At 34.9% G+C, this 18,411-nt stretch overlaps 1 pseudogene; it reads right to left on the bottom strand.

Annotated features, from left to right (window-relative positions):
• Nucleotides 1–6,761: 6,761 nt before the first annotated feature.
• Nucleotides 6,762–18,051, bottom strand: LOC114617497 (annotated as a pseudogene).
• Between the last annotated feature and the right edge of the window lie 360 nt (nucleotides 18,052–18,411).

Genomic DNA, 18,411 nt, shown 5'->3' with positions numbered 1-18,411 from the left:
ATATATATATATGTATATATATATATATATGATTAATAGTCATTTGATACTATGTAAATATGAAAACTTTTGCCCAATGCGGTGCTTGTTCTGGTCTCGGTATTTTCATTTATCTGAAAAGAAGTGTTCTGAAAATGCACTGGAAATTATACTGAAGAATATTTGAAGTAAGTTTTTTGTATTTTATTTTTGGTTTTGTTTGGTTGGCTGTTTTTGGCTTTTTGAGACGGATGTTTTGTGCAGCCCGGATATCCTGGAGGTCACAGAAATCCATCTACCTCTGCTTTTGAGTGGGATTACAGGCATGGGCAACAACATTAGGCTGAAGTAAGTATTTTTATTATGTCTCTTCCATCGATTAATTCCCAGTCTCAACTGTGGATTGTTTTGTTGTATGTGTGTCAATTTGCTTAATGTTTGAAGCAATTTTCAAATGTGATGTGTGTGTATATTTTATTTCCTTTTCTTATTACTTTAATTACAGAGGTGATAAGAATTAATTTGATATTTTTTAGTCATCTTTGTCCTTCACTTTGTTCATATTACATTCTCCATCAGCTTCCATTTTGGCCGATTGTGAGCTGACAGGTGTGGGAGTGGAGAACTGGACTTTAATTCTTTTTGTAATAGCAGTTGTAGTGATCTATGAGGGAACTAGCTGATGAAGAAATACCTACCGCAATAGTAGTTTCCAACTTAATACAGAGTATTAATAATCATTTTAATACTTAGTCATTTGTTCAAGCCAATCAAAGATTGTCTGACACCAGCAGTCATAGGAAGCTATAATACTTTACCCTCAAACCTATAGACTAACAAAATCTCAGGGGCATATGGGAAATATCTGTTTTAATTGCTGGTCAGGGAGGTGTAACAGACTCCAGAAACAGTATAGGTTAATGGCCTTGCCTTACATTCTAATTCTGAGGACACTACTAAGTTATGACACAGGAGTTGATACAACTGAGCTGGGCCTGACCGAAAGCCTCTTCTCTGAGAGATAGATTCCAGGATATTTGAATGAGCTCTGAAAGCTATCAGTGGAGAACAATGTATAGTTCTAGGCTGCAGTAGAGACTACAGACAACAACAATGTCCACCAGGTCAAATCATTTAAAAAAACATTTTCATTGCGCTTACATTCTACCTGATTTTATATGATAATGGCCTGCTGATTAGGAGGGAATTCAAGATTGGTGTAGTAAGTTTAGCCAATTGTCTATACCTTGTGAGATCATTTAACATAGAAAAAAAAAGGTGCCAATTTCTTTAACCTGTAAAATCTCTGCTTTCTAACTATCCATAGATAGTTTAGCTTGCGACCCTTACCAAAGAAGCTTCTTACTGTAGTAGATAGAAATCATCATAAAAGTCAAAACTGGTCAAAATGTAGTCATCATCTGATCATGGGATGTCTAGCTCAAATTAATATATTACAATACAATGCCTATTTCTAAGGCTCAGAGGAGAGCAAAGAATGTGGGTGGTAATGTTTTAGGAGCCAGAATGCTAAAATATCTGCTTCCTGACAGCTAACTGTCTCTTTAAAAAAGTGATAAAGAAAAATGGAGGAAAAAAGAGAAGGACATGAATTTAGAATAGTGTGGAGAACAAGGTAGGACTGGTGGGTGGAACTGGAGGAAGGTCTTGGCTCTGCATATCATCATGATACAGTGTATGTCAGTCTCAAAGAGTTAAGAAAACTATGTTATTTTCAAAACACAGGGTTGTAAATTTCTAAAATTTCTAATAATTTAATAAAACTTGAAACTCAAGGTTTTACTAAATTTTGATTTATTAATGTCAGTGTAGCTGGCCTCATTCCTAATTCAACTATCCAGATGATACCACAGGGAAAAAAAATAAAACAAGTGATACATTATTTTCTGTATTTTTTGTTTGAATATTAGGTTTTGTATTGTATTTTATTTCTAATAAGAGTCATGCTGATATTTGTTTAATTTTTCTTTTCTACTTTCAAAGTGGATTCCTGTTTTTGAAACACCATCCTGAACCATAGGTTAGACCCACTTTCACAAAAATGAAAACCACACATTTTGTTTCTCTTTCAGATGTCGATATTAAAACTAAACAAAAAAATCTACCAGCAGTCATAGCACTTTTTCACCAGATCAGCTGCACATTTTGTGAAAGAGCTTGCTCTCAAATATGTGAAAATGCTACATTAGATGTAATCTTAGCTCTGCTGACTGGGAAAAAAGGGAAAAGCTTTTTTTTTTTTTTTTTTTTGCAGGATTTTACAGCTTGGCTATAATTGTGCACATATAGATGTCAGACAGAATAACCCTTGTAGGTAACAGTAAATGTCTGTGAATCATTTTATTAACCTTTTTTTATTTGCCATTTATTGGAAAAGTGACCTTTGAAAGCTGGTTAATTCATTTAAGTTATTAAAACTTTGAACAATACTCAAGAAATAGAATCATTTTATTACCATGAGATTCTCCTGGTAATAATGTACACAGTTCTCGGGAGAAGCAGTGCAGGAATGAACTGCAACTCTTCCTGCTTTTAGGTCTATAAAGCTACAACAATTTCTAAAGGTGATCAGGAGTTTACATAGCATAGTTTCAGTAAATGATAAAATCATAAATGATCCTAAAAATAATCCAAACAGCATGCTTTAGTTTCTAATTTAAAAAGATGATATCCAAATAACACAAGCATTGGGTTGATGCCAGAACATTGAGAAGCTATTTCATAAGGTATCATAACTAGGATATGAGTCGTCCAATTTGTCACTTTTTTCCTATTATGTACTTCCCTATTGTAAAAATGAATGCTGGAAAACGTTTTCAGATTCTAAGAGAATTACAGTAGGGAACATAAAACATGTTTCTAGATCTTGCCATCTGTGAAACATCTGGAGAGTTATATTACTATCTCACAACTCAATTTATTTATTAGAATATGAGACAATTATCAAATGTATTGTAATTTCATTTAAAAAAATCCAAATCATATTTGTTTATTTCTTATAGATCTCCTAGGATGCCATGTACCCAGAGTGTATGCCTTCCCTTTCATTCACAATCCTGAATTTGTGTGTGTGTGTGTGTGTGAGGCAGCTTCCAAAGCTGAAATTTTACCGTTTTTTTAAATGCTTTTCTTTCTTACATTTCCATGTACTGTGTGAAAATTTTGCCTAGATGTATATGTGTGCACCATGTGTCTACAAATATATGCATGGAGATTTGAATCTCCTGGGGCTGGAGCTATAGACGTCTGTGACATGTGGATGCTGAGGAGTGAACTCATGTTCTCTGAGAGAGCAGCAGATGACTGCTAAGATAACTCTTCAGCTTTGGCTTTAATCTTTAAATCAACCACTAAGTCAAAATAGTAAATAGTCTCAAGTACATGAGCCACAAATTACTCACTGTTTTACTGATTATTTATTTATTTTTATTGTTTATGCCTATTTTCATGTAATTCAATCATGGTACATCTGATAAAGTTCAGATTTATTTAGAGTCCTTCTGCTTCAGCTGTCTTTGTACTTTGCTTGGTTTTATTATACAGTTGGTGTACACAATTTTACAGTCTCATGCTTGCTACGACTTTTCAATCTTACATTTGTAACTATTTTTTAAGCTGATAATCTAAATCAAATTTCACACTCTCAATTTTACTGCTATAACATATTGTGTTACTGATATTGCAAATCATTTCACTTTATACTGTGCTTTCACAATCATATTTTATATATCTTTATTCATTTTTATTTTAAATTTTATGTGATAGGTGATTTGCACACCACTGTGACAATATCATAACATTTATTTCACCACTAGTGGTATATTTACCACTAGAAGAACTATTTTTTAGTACACCTTTCTGCCCCTTTTTAGAACCTTGCAATTTCAACTTGAAGGGCTTCTTTTGTCATTATTTTCAATGTTATTTTAGTACTGATAAGCACCCTTAAATTTTGGCTTTCTTGAGAAGTGTCAATCAATTTATGTTTAATACATGTTTACACAGTATTAATGCTCAGGTCTTTCAGAGTTTCGTGTTGCTTTGCTTTTTTTCATTATCTGAGCATATTATCCACTCCCTTTTTACCTACAACAGTTTTTCTGAGAAACCAGTTGATATATACTAAAAGAGATTACAGTGTAAAATAGCCTAAAAATTACCGTTCTCTTTCTACTTCAATGATCTGATTTTAGCATTCACCTAATTGTTGATAATATCTATATATGTGAATTTATTAAAATTATTCTACTTTGAGTTATTTTATGTTATTTAATCAGCATCACCACTATTTCTCACATAACTGACAATTTTTTAGTCAAGGCTCCTTTAAATAATACGTTTTGATATTTTGGCTTTTCTTGTCTTTATACGGTCATCACACCCATCACACCTATAAAACTCTTACACCCCTCATACCACTCACTGTCATCATATATATCTTCTTCTTTTTTTTAATTTTCTTTTTTAGCAAATCCTAGCACATTATTAACAACAACAACAAAAAAAATCTGTACATTTGCCATGATGCATTTGGGAGGTGAAACAAATAAGATATAAATACAGATATGAATGTAACATGAAAAAGCCCCCCAAAAGCCCCAAACAAACAACACCCAATCTGGGGGCGCAGGGACCATGCTTGTGAACTATCTTGGTGGCTGATTGTTTTCAGAGAATTTCTTGCTTGTTAGCAGTGTCCTGGTTGGGGGGGGGTGTCTATAAAGTTCTAATTTGCTGTCTTTTAAAGTGTGACTTTCCATAAGGGTGGCAGAGAAAGGAACAGAAGATATAGGAGACAAACCTGTTGCATCACCTGCAGAGGGAGGGGCAGCTTGCCAGGAAGCTGGAAGTTGGATGAGCGGTTCCCCAGGGTAAGGGGTTTCAAGGCCCTGGATAGTCAGATTGATGGGGAGGCAAACACAGTTCTGGGTGCTGTGAAGAGTCCTTCAGGGTCTAGGTGCTTTGAACAGAGTCCTTTGGGGAGGTGGAGGAAGGCACACAGCTGCAGCTGTCAGGATTCAGAGAGCGGCAGTGAGCACAGTCGCCCTCCGTGAGGTGGTGGCGGCATACTAGTCTCCTCAGCATTTTGGGCAGCGTCTTCAGGTGGAGCCCAAGAGACAGAAATGATCGAATTCTCTCTACTCAGACTGAAGGAGGGCATGTGACATTCGGGGCTAGACCTTTGTGTGTACTGAGAGGACATCAGGCAATGTTCTGGAATTGTCCAGTTACAGTGGGGCAGAGAATGCCAGAGCAGGGCCTTTCTAACTGAATTAGGCATGGGAGCTCTCCTAAGTAACCTGGCCAGGTTGCACATGTCTACAAGGTGGTGGCTACAACACTGAGGGATCCTATTGGAGAGTGAAAAGAATTCTCATTAATAAACTTAACAGACAGGATTTTTTTTTTTTTAACTGAAAGGAAGGTCTGGTGCTGCTATGTTCTGAGCCCAAGTCAGTCAGTAATAGCAAATCCCTTAAAATGCACCCCTGAGTTCTCTGAACAGCACACACACACACACACACACACACACACGACCTCCATTTTCAGTGTCTATTTCCTATGGGTCTTTATCAATCTCTCTCTCTCTCTCTCTCTCTCTCTCTCTCTCTCTCTCTCTCTCTCTCTTGTTTTTCTCACTACGGAGCCCTGCCTGTCCTCGAGCTCACAGAGATCCATCTACCTCTCTGTGCCTGTTGAGTCCTGGGATTAAAGGCATGAACCACCAGGTCTGACTCCATCATTAGGAGGGTCAGAGAAGCAGAGTGCTGGAGAATTCACCAGCATAACCTCTGCTTTCAGCTCTGGTCATTATAGTGGGCTCTGCAATAGAAGAGGACATGCTTTGCGAAAATTAACACCATAAACAGGCTTTTGCTGGGCATGGGGCCCATATCTATAACCACAGCACTTGGGAGGCTGAGGCAAGAGGATACCAAATCCAAGACCAGCCTAGGAAAATTTGCATGATTGCATTAAGAACTGTCATTTGGCTTAAGAATTTTATTTAAAATCTATTTAGCCAGACTCTATCTTGGCTGCTTCAAGAGGTTTGGCCAGTGCTTCCCTAGACACATGATACAAGTCTGGTTCTAATCATGGCATTTTACAGTCACCTTTTCTTTAATGCAACCATGAAAAATTTGGTGGCATTACTGATTCCATTCCTGAAGGCAGAGAAGTTGGCTCCATCTGCAGGAGAAGCCAACCCCTCATTTCTGTCATAAGGCCAGCTCCAGGTTGGTGTCCTTTTCTTGCCTAGACTGCAGTTCCACTTTGAGAGTCTCTAAGATACAATCTAAAGACACACACAACCTTTCTCCGTGTCAGATGGAAAACAGGAGGGGGTCTTGTCCCATCTGACCACACTCTAAGAACGTAAGCATTAAGAACACACAGCAATACCCCAAACCAACCCCAAGTCTGTATGAACTGAAAAATATGCTACTGTGTACCAAGCACTGACTAGAGAGCTCTGGTTTCTCAGAACTGTGCCCTCCATGGTTTGGTGATGTCAGCAGATGGTGCAAGATACGTGTAAGTATGGCTCTTCATTTCTCAGTCCTCTTGTTCCTAGGGAGACTGCAGAACAGGCCTTGCTTCCATTACATTCAATACCAGCAAAATTCTACACAAACGCTGGAAGGAATCAAAATACTGATTGTAATAAGTTATGTGCGGCCTCCTTGAATGAACTGGGCAGCTGATGGAGCTTCTCAGAGGCACCACCAATGTGTGTTCTTCACAGACTGGCATGGCCACTAGCTGTGTGTGGACACATTAGAGGAGGAGCTGCTGTTGCTGTTGGTTGTCTGGGCCCTCTTTATATGTAAGTTCAGCAGCTTCGTCTTGCTCCCCGTGAGCTGTGCAAGGTGAGGTTTCAGATCTTCTCTGATTACGGAATAGATTGCCACTAAGCAGAACACGCTGGCTTTCCATACACTGCTCTCTGTGTTGTCGTAACCCTGCAGCAGGCCGGGAATGATGTCGACGAGGAGCTGCAGCAAGGACTCCTTGGGATCCTCTCCACCACCTTTGTCTGCATCTTGATAGCAGCCAGGTTGATGAGGTAATCGGCCATCTGGGTGACTGGACACAGCACTTCGATGCACTGTTCCGGGTGGATTGAGCTGGCTAGCATGGATGCAGCATCCTCAGCCGCTCTCACCACATCCTTGTGGGAGTCTTTGTGGGCTTCCAGAGTCTTCATGATCGTCAGTTCTGCGTAGTTTTTGAATCTTGCTGGCTGGTTTCTCAGAATCTCCCATAAAAATCTCAGTGCCAGAGCTCGAATGGAATGGTCTTTGTCTCCGAGAGTTTCCAGCAGCAGCAGCAGCAGCAGCAGCAGGATGGTCTTGAAGTGCTCCTCCCACACACCCAGGCTGTCCTCCCTGGTGATCTTGAGCAGCTCTAGCAGTGTGCCCTTCCGCTCCTCCACACGCTCGTTGTGGTTAGATAGCTCTTTCAGAGTCAAGAGTATCTCCTAAGATTAAATTACACAATGCATGAAACTGAAACCACCCAAGATTCATAAATTAGTTCAATAGAATGGCTGAGGTATCGGCATATATTGCCTCTTGGATTTAAATTTATATTATTGTATTTGGGATGTGCAGTCATAAAGCAATTGCTCCAATATTTTCAGGAAGTATGTAACTATGAAATCAAAAATTTAAAATGTGTTTAAAATATTTCTATGTGTGCAAGTGTTTGTACTAAATGTATGAGTAAACACCGTGTTCTTGCACAATCCATGGAGATCAGAAGAGAGCAACAGATCTCATGGAATTAGAATGTCATAGAGTTGTGAGATGCCATATGTGTCCTAGACAATGATGAAAACCCTGGATCCTCTGGACTATCAGAGAATGCTGTTAACCACTGTGCCATCTCTCAATACCCTAGAAAAATCACTTTAAGTTTTCATTATTAAACACTTCCTTCTACAACTATTAAATAATCACAAGATGCACTAACAATGAAAAAAACACAAGAGGACAATCATAAAGAATTTTGTAGACCAATATAAAGAAGCATTAAAGTGGAGATAAGATTCTAGATGCTTACATAGATTTGGAAATGAAAATATAAATACAATAGAGAACAGTTTTCTATATACAAATAAAAATTATTTTCTAGTATAAATTTAGTATAATAATATATACATGTCCTAATAAAAATAATTTTACATGGTAAATGCAAATAAGCTTCTCAAAATTGTAAAGAAGACTCTTGAGTTATCCTGAAATTATTAGAAACACTCGATTTCACTTTCTTTTCGAATGATAATTGAGAAAAAGATGTTCTAGATCTTAATGTTCAGAGAGTCAGAGGAGACTACTTTAAGTCATTAGGTAAACAGACTCAAGTATATTTTATGAGATTCATGATCATCTCAATAGTGAGATTTTAGTTTATCAAAGTGTATATCTAAAAAATTGACTAATTTTAGGAAGTTTATAAAATGGGACAGCTTTTCTATGTTAGGGTAGAGATTCATTTTGTCAAATAAGACAATAAGTAGTTCCTAAATATTTGTGAATTTCTTCTTGTCAAGAAAACTTACGGATTTTATTAAAACATAAGAAGGATTCCAACATCAAAATGAAGTCTTAAGCATTATATAATTAAATGTAATATTTAAAAGAACACTTATTTTGCCTGTGATGTATTCCCCCTGAATCTGTGAGATAAACAGGAAAAGGTTATAATTAAAGCTGGTTTTATTGAATAACATCATATGCTAATTCCAAATTTATTCCCATTGCATCCTAATTAAAATGCCTCTTTTATCTTCAAAGGAAGAAGCAATCAGGGAGAAGGAAAGAGTAATAAAATATTGAAAACATCATATTGGCATTCGATTGAATTAATTTTAATGTAAAGAGGAATAGTTAATGATAATGAATGTTTAAGAAGAAAATATTAGATGTTTGAATTATCATTTTTCTTTATGCATTAGTTTCTGTTATTTGAAAGATAATGATAGTTTATATTTTGATGATTATGACTCAGATGAACCTGATATGTTACTTCATTTTGCTTTTCACTGTCCATTTAGAACTGCCTAGTGAGGCATAGTCTGTTAAATGAAGAAAATATATAATAAAAACGTGAACTATATTTAAAATGTATTCTTGGCGTTTAGGCTTGTGTATTAGTAGTATGACCTAGTAGTGACTAATATTCAGTTCAATGTAACCATGTAGATAGTAACGAAAAATATTAAAATTTATGATAAACTACAAAATGAATAGACAAATACTTAAAATAGGTAATCCAAAGCTGTATGCTTTATGAATCAAAATTTTGACAACCTTGAAATTTGTCAGTTTTCAATTTTTAAACAAATTTGTGTATAGAAACCACAAGTAACTATGGTCTAATTATGTTCCTTTGTCCAATTATTTTAAATATATTTACAATAAAAATGCAAAACTTAGATTAATGAATCATGAAGAATAAATAAAACATATTGTGATGACAGACATTTTTAGGTAACATAAATAAATATGCTCCAATCGTTTGATATATTCACTGAGTTTAAGATTACTTATTCAGTGACCATATATGGGACACATGAATAACTCCTTCAATCCCTTGAAGTCTGGGCAATAATTAATTGAAATTTTTTTCTTATTTAGAGGATGTTATCTACCAATTCCACTGTGCATGGCATCATACATGTCAGTTTAGATTTTTCCCTGACTAATAATAAAAGGTAACTGATAATTTTCCCTCTGGACTCTGCTATGAATGCAGGGAATACTGTTCAATACTTACAAAATGATTATAATTTTTAATGAGGCTGATGAGAGTCTCATTATTTAAGAAAATTACATTGTAATATGATGGTGCTTTATCAGCCCATACCTCCTTCTCTATCTTCATTTCCTCAGCTGGGATCTGATGTCATTCCCCCATACAAATCAGCTCTGAATGGCAGGGTGATTACATAATGGATTGCTTTGGTTGCTATGTTTCCTCAGTTAATTGCTTTGAAATACTGCTAATGTATTCAGCATTTTCCCCATTTAAAAACACACTCTATTAAAATATTTGATGATGTGTATTCTCCAGATAATGTGTCAATTTCCATGATGAAAAAAAAAACAACAAGAAAAATTGTTAAAAGATTCTTCGGTATATAATTTTCTTTATTTAAAAAGACAAAAACAAAAGTAAAACAAAACAAAAATATAGGCTATATGAAGTTTGTGGGATTTATGAAGTTTAGGTTGGTCTGTTTAAAATAATATCTAAAGAAAATTTACAGAGATAAGAGTTTATGAATAATGAGAAATGTTACAAATGTAAATTACATACTGGTAGTGACATAACAGAGGCTGTCAACAGTGGCCCTATTCCTCTTGAAGCTGAATTTAAATGTTTCAGAGAGCCTCGAGGAACTCAGTAGCATTAATTGGTTGATGTACTAGAGTATATTACTTAAACAAAACTTTGAAATTTCTATCAGGTACAAAAATACTTGAAATTTTAAAAAGGTAGAAAAATTCAATCAAAAATGTGAAGAGAAAATGTAATAATTCTACAGATTAGGAACTGACAAATGAAAGCAGTGGTTGAAGAACTAAAGAAAACCTAACTGAAAATGTAAAAAGTATTAATCTATCACCTAAAGAACCATAAACAGAAAATATTTAACGTAAGCAATTTGGAGGGTAATAGAGTTATTGCTTTTAGTTCTTTATAATTCTTTTAGGAATAAAATAAATCTACGTTAAGGGGATGGGAGAGATATAGCTTTTCCTTATTTATAACCTGTGAGAGTCCAAGTGTCTCTATTTTATCTGTGCACAACTAGGCAAACGCAGAAGTGCTGCTAAAGCTACAAGAACTCTAGGTTAGGCAGTCAATAAGCCAATCCTGTGAGTATATATATGATGTATAAATTATTTTCATCTATTAGATTTCAAATTAACACCAGAATTGTCATTGTTTATATTGCATACTAGCGTAATTTTCATTTGAGATGCCATGCTGCTTATTATTCTTAATATGTTAATAATCAATTCTCCATATTTGGTTTTCATTGAGATTTTTTTCTACAGTTTAGTATTATGTTAACAGTGTTGCAATTTTTAGACATAATAAGCTTTTCTTATAATTTCTGAATTTTTGAAGGTTAGAAAATAAAATCACTTTTCATTTTAACTATGTGGCAATAGTTTAAATTTTTGAGCCACTCAACAGGAAGTCTATTTTTAATATGCTTTAGTCATTTAAGGAGTTTGTGTTTGCCATTTGTATTAGGAAAGTAAGTGTCTTGTTTAAACATCACCAGGTCTCAATGTTTACAAAACATATGGGATTTCAGTAAAGCTGAAATAATGTATGATGAGGCAGGAAAATAGGAATTCCTTGTATATGAGAGAGTAACTTGTATCTTTAAATTGCCACTTTACCTGAAATTTTTGAAATTATCTAACCCAAGGTAAGTATTATGCCAAGACAATGAGAGTAGTGCCCAGACGTTTTGAAAAGCATTAATTATCTTTGTTTTAAGATTTACATATCTTTAAATTTATCTTGAATTTAATAATAAATCCAGCAAATGGATTTATTTTCCCTATTTATTTTCTTTCATGAGCAGTGATTTCATGCACCACCATTCATATTCAAGTCAACTCTTCACCTTCACTGTGTCATAGTACACTAAAGGTTACAGGTAGGTGAATATATATATCACCATTGCAAAAATCTGTTCATGAAGCCATTCACTACCCTCAACCATTTTATACTGATTTTTGTATATTGATTGTATCTATTTATTTTCTGTATACACTAATAAACATAAGATGATACCTTTGATACAATAGATAAAGAGAGGCCAGGCTGCCCTGTTCAGCTCCAGTAGGTTTTAAGGAGTCCTCCCAGATTATGAAAAGAAAAAAGCCAACAATATTTCCAGCTGCCCTCAAGGTTGTGCAACTAAAAACGTACAAAAATCTTGGCTCAGGAATTTGTGTATAAGAAAAATTGTTCTGACAACCACTGTCTGGAGAACCACCATCCACAAGTAGGAGAAACAAGGCTCATAGGCTAAAATAGCAGGAAGAAGAATCTCAGAGAGTTCATATATGACCTCAAGAACAATGAACTGGCACGTGAACACAGAGAAGAATGTGTGTACTTAATACCTGCCTGACTTCCCAATCCTCTATTAATATCCTACATGGTGGAAACAAAAGATGACTTAGTGACTGTATCCATAGAATGATGGCACTTTAAACATCTTGTAGAAATGTGTAAACTTAGCCTTTAAATATGCTTGTTCATGAGTTATATTAAAGAGGTAACCTTCAGTTATATTGCTTTCAGTAATTTAAATATAAGCTGGAATCTGGTGGTAGGGACGTCCTGCCCTGCTGTCTAAATCCCTTTTTCTTCAGCTCTGAGAATTAGTAGCATGTGCTGGCTGAGCTAGGTACACACTTAGAAATCACAGATAAATTCATAAGACACTGCTTCTGATCCTTCCCAACATAGTGATACTTATCTGTATCCATCTCTATGTCTCTCTATATCATCTATGTCTATAATGATAGGTAGGTATGTAGGTAGGTAGGTACGTAGGTACATAGGTAGATAGATAGATAGATAGATAGATAGATAGATAGATAGATAGATAGCACTAAGTACTAAAAAAAAGTTGTTGTTTGAAAGATAGTAGTCTCCATAGGCTTATATGTTTGAATGCTTTGTCCCTAGTTTCCAGAAACTTTTTGAAAGGACTAGGCAATGCAATTATCTATTATAGAAAGTTTGTCACTGCAGGAAAGCTTTGACTATTGAAAGTTCATGCCCCCCCCATCTGATATATATTATAAGATAGTATGTATATAAAATAAAATCTATCGAATACACACACACACACTCTATCTATCTATCTATCTATCTATCTATCTATCTATCTATCTATATCTATATCTATCTATATCTATATCTATATCTATATCTATATCTATATCTATATCTATATCTATATCTATATCTATATCTATCTATCTATCTATCTATCTATCTATCTATCTATCTATCTATATATATATTCTATCTACCTATCTACCTATATGTACCTGTCCTTGTTCTGACCATGCTGCTGTCTCTCTACCTGGACCTTTGCCTGTACCTCTACCCCTTTCTCTATCTCTGCCTACTGCTTGAGGATACGATGTAAGCACTCAGCTGCTACTGCACCAACATCATGCTGCCTTCCTCTTTTTATATGTCTACTTATAATAGGAATGGGCTCAATGTTTGAAGCTGCAAGCTCCAGTAAACTCTTTCTTCTATAAATTTTCAAAGTTATGGTGTATCTCCTACACAATAGCAGAGTTTAAAAACCTATTTTATGTAAAATAGTATAATAGAGATAAGTTCTTATAATTACAAGTGAAGTATGACAAACACTGTTTATATCAGACTAAGAAGAACCAATATAATTGGTTGAAGAAAAGAAAACATTTGTGAAATTCTTAGAGCACTTATTGTATATGTACAAACAGATACAATTATCTATGTGCAATTCTAATAAAAACTCATTTGAGGTAAAATGAAATGTTTGGGAACATAATGATCTAGTAACCAACTACAGAAGCAATTAATTTGTATTTAAAGTTATTTTTAAATTATTCTAATGTGAAAATTGTTTTTCTTGCCACATAATTTTATACCATTTTCCATGTTTTAACAATTTTGACATCCATTCCTCTCAAAACCTCTGCACCTCCCCAACTCACCCAAAGTATTCTCCCTCTGTCATTCTCTCTCTCTCTTTCTCTCTCTCTCTCTCTCTCTCTCTCTCTCTCTTCCTCTTTTCAAAAACTAAAACAAAAACAAATACAACAAAAAAGAAGTAATACAAAAATTACCAAAACAATACCTCATTTCCCATAAATAAATCCAATGTGTAGTATGTGCTTTGTGCTGACCAACTACTCCTAAATTTGAAGAAGGTCCTGGAGTGTAGTTGATATTTCCTAGTGTTGTTGCCTTAGAGAAACCTTATTCTTCCTTTTCCCAGTGAGTATCAATCAATGCTTAATGGTTATAGGTAGGACACAGTATCCACTGTCCTCTCAGTATGAGACACTGTGTGCCTTGAAGCTGTGCAGGTATAAGCTTCAGTGGTTCATTTGTCCATCTGTCCTGTTGTGTCTTGAAGATATTGTTTCCTTAGAATTACCCATCGTGTCTAACTCATACAGTCTTTCTGAAATGCCTTCCACATGGATCCCTGAACCCTGAAGGGAAGGAATTGGTGAAGACAATCTATACAGGACTGAGAGCTCCTAAATCACTTCCTTCCTGCACACTGCTCAGTTGTGGGTGTCTGTGTTCATCCCCATCTACTGCAAGAAATTCATATTAGGGCACCACCATGCACTGAGGTAAAAATGAATATATATGAAAAATGTCTAGTTTAGTATTACATTTTACATATAATGATGTCTATTGTTAAGTAACTTTAATTTAGTAAAATATGTTGATTAAATTTCCTTATAATCTTCACACCACATGATGGGTATGAATTGAATATGCATCAAATATATAGAGAATTCCATAATTCCAATTATGGAATTGTCTACAGAGAAACTACATTGAAAAAAAAACTAGTAAAATTCACTAAACCATTGTGTACTTTGAAAATAGCCAATTACTATTGCTAGACTGACAGCCATTTTCATATAATTAGCTGCTCAATTAAGCACAATGTGTTTTTATGAAAATTGGTTTTCTGTACTAGAACCAGAAAAATATATTGCAGTATGGCAGAAAACAGCCCTAACAAAACATAAAACCTGTGAGTTATGTCAATAATCGGGATTATGAGTTATTCTGATTCAAGGGACTTGCTACTTAATAATGACTATTTCCATCACTTTGTACTTTAAAGAAATACATGGTGCTGTTTTATCCCCTCTGATACTGCAGCCCCTACATTTATTGAGAAGAATATTTCCTAGACCAATTATGCTAAATATAAGAATTTCCTCAGATATGTATTTGGAGAAAATTACTATTTGAATTCATATTTTCTCTAGAATTTGTTCTAATTTACCAATGAATGATTATTTTGGGGGGTACACTAACATTTAAATAAATCCTGATTTCTCTAAACACCCCGGTACTTTATTATATAGTGTTCTGGAATTTGGGTCCCAGCTTCTTCAGTTACTGTCTGTCTCCTTGGTTACAAGTGCAACTATAAATGGAGTAAAATGAAATAAATATGGAAGACTACCAATTGCTGTTTGCCTCAAACTATGTGCTTAAAGATGTTTTCATTTATTATCAAATTATTACATCCTGCCAACATCCAAAATGAGATGAAATGATACACAAAATCACAGTGTTTATCACTGAGAGCCAAGCGGGCTGCCTCTACTTCCTAGAGTGTGCTTGTATACATTAGAGATCCCATGTGATTGGTGAACTTAAGTTGCTTCAAGAGGGAAAATTTGCCTTCTTATCATTTCCTCCATCTGCGCTTCCTGAGCTGTGATTCAAAATTATAAAGTTTTCAAATAATAGTGCAATTGTAACAGTTCATATGAGATTTTCCAGGTGGTGCATTCTAATATACTTTATCTTGCCAGTCTTCCAGTTTCAGGGCTTTTTAACACAGTCTGTAAATTATAAGTCATATCTAATACTATCTTAATTTTAATAGTTGATTCTATGATCTGATACTTATTGTCTTCATATTAAATTATATTATCATTATCCTGAAGTTTCTAAAGTAGAACAATGTCCATTTACTTGAGTAATTCAATGCTTTAAGGTAAATTTACTCATGAGCATTGCAGATTGTTCAGTTAAAAAAAAGCTAGATAATGTTTAAGGCTAATTTTGTGATAAGGCTTATCTAACTAGCACGTTCAATAATATCTCATGGTCATACTGGTAATGGTCTCAGATTTTTGAAATATGCTTCAGTTTTTATCATGTGCAGCTTTCCTCATAAACTGATTCAAAGTCATTCTAACCATTGTTGTGACATCACCTATCTTACAATATTTTGTATGAAATATACAGCAGTTCATAGGTATGAGGATAGGTAAATACTAGTAGCTTTAATACCCAGAACACATTATACTTTGAAATATCTATTATTGTTTTCTTCTCCAACCAAGAATTTTAAATTAATTTTCCTGTTTTATGTGAAATCTATCTCCCACATAATGCTGAGAAGCAAACTGCTTCCTACCCAGGCATGCCTTTAATCCAAGCACAAGGAAGAATGATATTTGAGTGTGAGGTCAGCATGATCTACTGCACTATCCAGGACAACTAGTGGTACACAAAGAATCCTGTCTTTTTTTAAAAAAGAAGAGTAGGAGGAAAAGCAATGGAAGAGGAGGAGGAAGAGGAGGAAGAGGAGGAAGAGGCAGAGGAGAAAGAAAATGCAGCAACCATAAAGAGCTTTCTCATTCCATGCTTGGTGGGCTTCACACTGACCACTATGTTGTGTGTATTTGTTTCAGTTACATATATTTGTAATTACATAGTGAAACAATACTTCTAAGCATTAGAAACAGAATATTCAAGTAAGGTTTATTGAAGAATTAATGTCAATTTTCATATTCATATGCTTATAACGAAAGTTAATACTAAAATAAAAGATAACAGCGGACACAAAAAGGTTCAGGCATTGTTTGTAGAGACAGAGAAAACCTTTCCTCTTGTTATAAGGGTTAAGGCCACCTGTATTTTGAGGCTGAGCCTCTGTGGCTACTGCCACCACTTCTGCTGCTGCTGCTACTGTCCCACCCAAGACTAAAGCCAAAGACAGGTCATAGAAATTAGATAAAGATATGCAGTACCTGATCTTTGGAAATAGTTTGAAATGTATTGTAAGGATATTATGTGCAACTTGCTAACTTCATATAACATACTGATGTAAATCAGTACCCCTGTATAGCTTGAATGTGGACATATTAATGCATCATTCAAAAAATTGTAAGAAAAGCAATTAATATTCATAGATTCAAACGATAAATTGCAGAGAGCAAGAGAGAGAGAAAATATAGTTTGTAGTTTCTGTGATATGAATATTTTATGTCTGTTCATCATGTATAAATAAATGGACAGAAGTATCTTATACACAGAAAATAATTTAACATATTAAAAGTAACACAGTATTCTTTACCTTCCTTTCATTCCTAGACAGTAATAAGCAGCTACTCTTTAGAAAAGAGCAGTTTAAACACAGATATTTTTTAGCCAGATTACCACAAATGCATTAGGTGTCAACTCACTAGTAGGTATCAATTAACTAAATGTGTTCTAAATATTTGTCATTACTAAGAACTTATTTAGTACTGATTTCGAAACACAATGATACACATAATTTTAAGAATCTGAATAATTAAGTGATCGTTTTAGATTTTCATCAGTGCAAGAATAAATGAATTTCAATGGTTTTTGAAGCAGCTACACTTTGACAGACCTGACAAATGTTGCTATGAAACATTTGGCAATCATACATGACATGCAAACTAGTAACAACAGATTTTATATCATCCTTCTATCAAATGTAATATTTTCTAAAGATTTTAAACAATTATGTTTGGGAGTGAAATACATCATCACTTTAATTGTTTAACATTTTTCTAGCTCATGCCAAATGAATAAATAGAGAATAAAATTAGATTCGATCTGTAAAAAGTAATGAGGATTCTTGATTTCTGTCTTATTAGTAATGATGCACGTACTTCTTCATACATTCTTTTAGGCTTTCCAAGTATTATAAGTATATCATTAAATTTATGTAATTAAAATTAAGGTAACAATATGTTAGCATAATCTCCAATCCAATTTCTAACAATTTAATCAGAATTACCTTACCAGGACTACTATTAAGATATCGGACTAGTCCGTCAACACCATGGCGTTCCCTCTCAGAGACATTCAGATGTGAACGATCTGCTGGGAGCCCACATTTTCAGTTCCCATAACGAAGTACTTGGGATAATCAACCAAAAGTGGTATGATCTTAAGGAAGAAGGTGGTCTTCCAGGTCATTAGTGCATCAGGGATTGTCACAAAGGGTTTTAAAAGGATCCGACTCTAATGAGGATGCTTGTTGAGACAGCAACCCGGGTATTCTGGGAAACGGGTGCCTCCTATGAGGGGAATGTGAGCTTTGAGTTCACTAAGGAGGATTTCACTGAGGTTAAGAAATCGCTGCTGGCCAATAAGAAGCCAACTGCCATTAGCGCTGGTGCCGTTACCCCAATGATGTCACTGCTAGCCCAGAGTACTGGTCTAGGGCCTGAGAAGACCTTTCTTCTAAGCTTTGGGCATCACCGTTATAAAAATCCAGGGAAAACCCAGAAATTCTGAATGATACGCATGTAATGAAATCTGGAGACAAACTGAAAG

Source organism: Grammomys surdaster, unplaced genomic scaffold, assembly GCF_004785775.1.
Source record: "Grammomys surdaster isolate TR1022 unplaced genomic scaffold, NIH_TR_1.0 62, whole genome shotgun sequence".
In the NCBI taxonomy this organism is placed as follows: Eukaryota; Metazoa; Chordata; class Mammalia; order Rodentia; family Muridae; genus Grammomys; species Grammomys surdaster.
This window is presented reverse-complemented; position numbering and strand designations above follow the sequence as displayed.